General features: G+C 42.1%; 1 long non-coding RNA gene across 1 annotated transcript; it reads right to left on the reverse strand.

Moving 5' to 3' along the window:
* Window positions 1–6578: 6578 nt before the first annotated feature.
* Window positions 6579–6817, reverse strand: LOC132573331 (uncharacterized). The gene is made up of 2 exons (XR_009555526.1): window positions 6732–6817; window positions 6579–6677 (listed from the first exon to the last, which is right to left on the reverse strand). It is a non-coding gene; the product is annotated as an uncharacterized LOC132573331 (long non-coding RNA).
* Window positions 6818–7176: the final 359 nt, after the last annotated feature.

Here is a 7176-nt window from a genome sequence, read left to right on the forward strand (position 1 = left end):
TCGGAAAAGAAGAAAATCACAGCAAGAACCAGATTCATGCTCTTTAAAATATACAAGATTAAATTTAAAAAAACCCAAATATTTTAAAGAACATATGGTAAACTTGTCCTCTTCCCTCCTTCACACACAGGTTTTTCCCTTCGTTTTTTCTTCTTTCCCTTTCTAACAGAACAGCCCCTTTATCTATTTTCTTCTTATTTGAAGATGTATGGCTGTCCCACTCTGTCATGTTATTATATTTTGTTGGTGGCTCAGCCTAGGAACTTACCAGATCACCTCAAAGGCTGTGAGGAATTAACCCTTCACAGTCAGTCACATGTTTATACAGCACTTATGAACTTTTAAAGCACACTCCGTCACATACCCATACTTTGTTCTCATTGCTTCAGGGGAGGTTCTCTTAAGCCCTCCAGTGCAATGGGTGAAGCATGTTTTTGCATTTTATATTTTTGTTTACTTTAATAAGTCAGACTCCTTATACATACGCATACTGATAGAATTAGGGCTAGTTACTCTGTAAAGTAGAAGAGCAGTAGGGCTGGTATCAGTATTGATCTTGTGCTGACCTAACTTGGTTCTTTCTTGAAAATTTGAAAAGATTGACTGATATTTTGTTCAGACAACCTTAATGTGCCATTCTTGGTCTGTAGTTAGGGTTGGATTTATTCACAGTTCTACCTTTGGTTATCTTCCCCCAGCCCATTAATATAATTCCATCTGTCTTTCCTTCTCTGACCATAAGGACCAAATTACTTCTGTCATGGTAAGGCTTTAACATGTTTACATGAAACAATTTACACTGTCCTCCTTTAGGATTAAGCAGCCCCATGGCGCAGAGTGGTAAAGCAGCAGTACTGCAATACTGTGGTCTGAACTCTCTGCTCACGACCTGAGTTCGATTCCAACAGAAGCTGGATTCAGGTAGCCGGCCCAAGGTTGACTCAGCCTTCCATCCTTCCGAGATCGGTAAAATGAGTACCCAGCTTGTTGGGGGGGAAGTGTAAAAGACTGGGGAAGGCAATGGCAAACCGCCCCATAAAAAGTCTGCTATGAAAACGTTGTGAAAGCAACATCACTCCAGAGTCGGAAACGACTGGTGCTTGCACAGGGGACATTTCCTTTCCCTTTAGGATTAACATTTACCAAATAGTTCACATTAGAATAATTACCAAATAATTCACATTAGAAACCTGGTTTACAGTTCTGAAAAGTCCTTTCCAAGCTGCTTCCAGCTAATGGTTTCTCTGAGGCTTCAACATCAGGACTTGCCTTCCTGTTCAGAAGACTCTCTCTCTTGCTTAGGCATTGTACTAGGTCTTCTGTTTCTGCTGGGCTCACTGCATGTTGTCTGCAACTGCAGTTCTCAGCTCTTGAAGGTTTTCATGTAGCTCCTGTAGATAGGTGACTACATCTCTGCTTTCAATATTCTCTTGTCCCTTCCATGCTTATTTTAGGATGTCTATAGGTCCTCTTGCCTGGCATCTGAACTCAAAGCAACTAAAACAGGAACTTTCTTGTGGCACTTCTCAGTGTCCAAATAACAAATGCTGAAGTCTCTGATCCCAGTCATAAGGATGCTTCTGTGTATGTCTTCAACATGTGATTCAAGGTGCCATTGAATCTTTCATGCAGTCCCTTTGGTTGTGGGTGATAAACTGTTATGGTGAGATTTTTAATTCCACAAGTCTTCAATAATTCCTTCATCATCTGCAGCATGAATGTAATTTCCAAACCCATGACCATTTCTTGCAGCAAACCTAGCCTGATGAACACCATCAATAAGACTTCTGCTACATTTTTTGCTTCTATGTCCCTCAAACTTATGGCTTCTGGGAATTTAGTTGCATAATCTACAATTGTCAAAATATATTTATTTCCCTACCAGATTGTCCTGGCAACTGGTCCTACAGTACCCACACCAATCTTAGAGAACACTTCTGTTACTAGCAGAATAGGTTTTAAGAGTCCTTTTGCTTTGTCTTGTGCCTTGCCCACTAGCTGACATGCTTGACAAGACTTGCAAAATGTCCTGTATCTTTTCCCGTAGCTGGTCAATAAAATCTTGCTTGCAACCTATCTATAGTCTCGTTGATCTCTAGATGTCCTGACATGTTTCATAGTCCAGATGTAGAAGCTGCAATCAATGTTCCCTCTAAGCTTCAGAGTCTTGTGAGCAAAAATTCTACTTTGAGAGCCACTGGCATGTGAGCTACTGCATAAATCAGTGTGCTCTGGGGTCATCTCTCCTGAGCCAAGACAAAAATCTGTGAGCTGGAGGCTAAAAATCTGTGAGCTAGCTCACACTAACTCAGTTTAGGGGGAATACTGATTGCAATATATATCTTCTGGGGATCACTAACTATTTCCCCTTTTCCTGGATAGCAGCACATTAAGCCTCATAAGCGTTCTATGCAGCCTCTGGTCTAGGATCTTAAATAAACAAGGAGTTTCTATTGTCACTTCTTGAGAGGATGTCTTTGCCTTTTGCTGCAATTGTTGCAAAGATTCACCTTGGCCGTTTTCCTACTGACCTTACTCCGGAGCGACGTCCCTCTTCACCGCGCAGCGTCTGTGCGGATTTCCCACCAACTGCTGCGCACAACCAGGAAGAGCCGCGGCTTTTGCATCGCAGATGTAAACTGGTTTTTAGCAGTTTACATCTGCGACGCAAAAGCCGCAGCACTTTCTGGTTGTGCGCAGCAGTTGATGGGAAATCCACGCAGACACTGCGCGGTGAAGAGGGATGTCGCTCCAGAGTAAGATCAGTGGGAAAACGGCCCTTGTCTTTGTTCAGTGAGAAATTGTGCAGCATGAATATTCTGCAACAAACTGTCTGAATCTCTCACACTGGGTTCTGCTTGTAAATTCTCTGCAGAGTTGCCACAATTGGTTTCTGTAGCAATCACTTGAGTTTTGGGTCTAGTCTGCCACTCTGAAGCCTGATTCTGAGACCCACTTCTGTCACTCGGGGCCACTGATTCCCTTGATTCTGTATGTTCTTCCTGGTATTTTTCTTTACAACTATAGTCAATACAGCTGAACAGTCAAATTTAGGAAATCTATATTTGTAAAGAAACACATACCCTCACTTAGTTTTTATACCACATATCTCCAAAGATGTAAGTGTTTCTGAGAAACAATCATATATGGGTTGGAACACACAAATAGAACTCCTGGATTGAGGAAAGTTGCCTAACATTGCCTAATTATAGATGGGCATTTACTAGAGCCCGTTTCGATGCGCTCCCATCAGCAGTCCTTTTTGGTAGATATACCCGGACTCCCATGCATCAGAGGATTTGTTTTTGTGCGTTGAATCAGGTGGAGTCAGCTGCCCATATATTTCTTCATTGTCCTATGTATGATGAAGAGAGACAGCAGCTGCTGATACCGCTTCTCTCACATTTTAAACCATTGGCAAATTATTGTAAATATGCCGAGGAACAAGTGATGAAGTTTTTATTGGCTGACAATTATGAGTCCGTCTCACGCAAGGTTCCTAGGTATTGTTATCTGGTAATTAAAAAGTGTAGATCGTACTGTAAATTGAGTTATTAGTGAAGGATTAGTTCAGTCCGGAATGTTAGGAATTATGGCTGTAACTGTCTATTGCCATGTTCTTATACTGTATTATCTTATATTATTTTGTATGCTGGTCTTATGACTGTTTTTAATAAACTTTGCTTTGCTTTACTGAGGTGTGCCGTTTATTGTTTTATTTATAGCCAGGGGTGGAATGCTAGCAGGAGCTTCTTTGCATATTAGGCTACACACTCCTGATGTAGCCAATCCTCCAAGAGCTTAACAAAAAAGAGCTTTGTCAGCTATTGGAGGATTGGCTACATCAGAGGTGTGTGGCCTAATATGAAAAGGAGCTCCTGCTATAATTCCAGCCCTGTTCATAGCACACCTTTCTCACCCAGACATGGTATATAACAAGGCAATCCAAGCACATGAGACATCCAACAAAGAATGCAATAGGACTAGGATTTGAAAAATTAGAAACAATGCAAAGTAGTTATCAGACATGGTATGTCAAACAATGCCAAAAGTAGAAAAAATGTGTAAAACATAATAAACAGTTGCATTGACTACTTGCCTTGTTCCTTATAAAAGCACATTACCTAACCCAGTCCACTATAGCATAATGCCATTCCCTTTATAAAAATGCCCTTCTAAACAATTCTGTTTTCTGCTGTTTGAGAAATAGCAGGAGTGTGATAGCCTTCCTAACCTTTTCAGGAAGATTCCACAAGGTGGGGCATCATGAGGAGAATGCACACGTACAAGCAGCTATTGCTCTTATCCATTTGCAAAGTGACAAGGCTTCACTCAGATGAGAGAAGCTGTTGCGGCAGAGCATATTAGGAGAGGTGAACCTGCAGATATGAGGAGCCAAGGCTATGAAAGTCTTTGAATATGATAACATGTACAGTGATGCTGAAAGTATGCTAAGCTATGTTACTACATACAATAAGGATAGGCTGTGCCACTGACATTTTTATACCATTATACCATATACCACACTGTGTGTGGTTCCTTACACACAGTGAAAGAAATGAAAAATGATATTTGAAAAATTTGTTTTAAAATTATTTGGGTCATAGCACTTATGGGCTAAGAACAGACGGGCATTCTGGGGTGGCTGGGAGGCATCCCAAATCAGGACAGCTCAAAAAGAGCCATCCCAGAGCCCCCGCATGCCGCCCACATCCCGTCCGTGAGGTGGCTGGGCGCCTCCACACAGGAAGGCGACCCAGAAGCTGGATTCCTTTTATTTTTACTTGGGTGGCTCTGATTGGTTTCCTTTAAAAAAAAAAACGGAACACCTTGTGGCAGCTTGGCAGCTCCAGACCACCAAGTCACCTTACTTGCGCCCTTCTCCGTTCAGACGGCGGGGAGGCAACTGACGGCAGGCTCAAATATTTGCTACCACTTTGGAAGTGGTAGCTTTTTGAGCCAGTCAAAGGAGCCTGGAGGACAGGAGGAGGACGGCTGGCAGATGTTGCCGTCTGAACAGATTTTTTGGGCTGACTTCAGGGGCGTCTCTGAGTCAGCCCAAAGTGCCAGTCTGTAATCAGTCATGGCAACCCTAATGACATGCAGCATCAGAATCTCAGCCATGTGAGTTTGGGGTGGTTTACTCAATAAAATTATCCTCCTACTTCTCTTCTTCCTCCTCAGAAGTCAATGCAAGTTAGCACTGTAGATCTGATTAAAATAGATCTGCAAAATTCTATTGCAGCATTCAGTAGTTACAAAAGCCTGCTTTTCACCAGCCTTCATGACATGCTGAAGTTCCAAACCTGAAACTTACTGAATACCAAGGGATGTGATGTTAATTTTATTTGGGTTAATTTTGCAGAAAAATCAGGAGTAGCACTGGGAAACAAAAATGTGAGCTAAGTGTTGTGGTTGAATGTCACGCATGTAAATCACATGTCTTCTTCACCATTCTCTCTCTCTTCACCACCCTATCCTATACCTTGTCACCCTGGTGAAACAGAAATGTAAAAGCAGCATAGAAAGCAAAAACTGAGAGGAAAATGTAGAGGTGTACTTCCACTACCATTAGCAACCTACCTAGAACTGATCTAGTCAGTTCAGATCCTAAAAAGAGAGGAAATTTCTTTTTAGTTAGAAATTTCTTCTGCAGCTAATGCACACCTTACCTGGAATTGCATGGATCTCACAGGGTTACTGTGCACTCACTCTCTCACTCTCTCTCTCTCTCTCTCTCTCTCTCAGTCTGACCAAACTCATGGGGCTATTGTGGGGGTAAAACGGAGTAAGAGAGAATCACATGAGAGCCAGAGCGATGGCCCCTAATCTGGAGAACCAGGTTTGATTCCCCACTCCTCCACATGAAGCCTGCTGGGTGACCTTGGGCTAGTCATAGTTCTCTCAGAACTCTCTCAGCCCAACCTATCTCACAGGGTGACTCTCATGGGGAGAGGAAGAGTGGTCAGACAGACAAGTTGCAGCATCAGGATCTCAACTTTAAATAAGCCATGTGAGTTTGGAGTGGTTCACTCAATAAAATTCAACTCCTACTCCTCTTCCTCCTCATAAATCACACTGAATTCCTGAGTGAAACCATGGAATAAAAATGCAGCAGACAGAGTTCATAGTACAGGGCAAGTCTGAAAGTTTAAGTGCACTTAAAGCAAAACAGAGTTGGGCTGTATCATGTCATGACAGCAAGCTGACACACACCTATATTTTTCTAGCTGTGCACAAGGTGTTTTTAGAATGAAATCCATGTAATGCCTTTTATTTGGACCAACCAATTTGACACAAAACATTGTGAAAGCATTTGAGCTCACCCAAACTCTTTATTAGGCAGAATGTTACAAAGTTTTTTTTTAAAAAAAAATAACTGGCACAATGCTTTTTTTTTTTTTGTCAGTCTGACAATGCCAGTCTCCAGATGTCAGCCTGACAATGCCAGTCTCCACATTTGGCACACGATTGGGGACTTGTAAAGCTTCTTTTAGGAACTTTGATTGAAGAGGGGCAAAAGAATATGATGTTGCCCCTGTCATTGTTTCATATAAAAGTTGGGCCAAGGTTTTGACTTAGGGTAGCAGGGATGTAATGTCCACCCTTAGTTCAAAGAAATCTAAGTATATTGTGAACCGACTTTTGCCTAATATCTGCTGTGTGGGCAATGTGCACTTTTTTTGAGTTGGAGGCATGGAATACTGCACCAAGATACTGAAAGTCTGCACCTGTTCAATCAAATGGCCATCAATGGTCCAGGTTCTAGACTTCTGTTTCTTGCCAAAAGCCATTATTTGTATTTTTTGATAGTTTATGGAAATATCTCCACTACCTGGCATAACATTTTATGATATGCATGGCCTGGTCGCACAAAGTCCCATTTATGTCAGATCTGGCCCTTGTAACAAATGTGTTTGACGCACCTGGTGTTGTTCCTTTAAATATGATGGCCAGACCTCCCTTTGGAGTTCAATTGTGCTTGTCACAGCCTTGGCTCCAGCCGCAAAGTCCTCAGATATATCCTGAGTTGGACCTGGCAATCCTAGCACTGACCAACTTGTGTCAGAATTACAAAGGTGCCGACAGGCTAAAAAGGGGTTGGGGACCCCTGATGCAGAACCTGAATACTGAGGTGACTGCTAAAAAGCTGCAATAATTGCAAGGGTTTTTTTA

The sequence above is a fragment of the Heteronotia binoei genome, chromosome 6 (assembly GCF_032191835.1).
Source record: "Heteronotia binoei isolate CCM8104 ecotype False Entrance Well chromosome 6, APGP_CSIRO_Hbin_v1, whole genome shotgun sequence".
Lineage (NCBI taxonomy): Eukaryota > Metazoa > Chordata > Lepidosauria > Squamata > Gekkonidae > Heteronotia > Heteronotia binoei.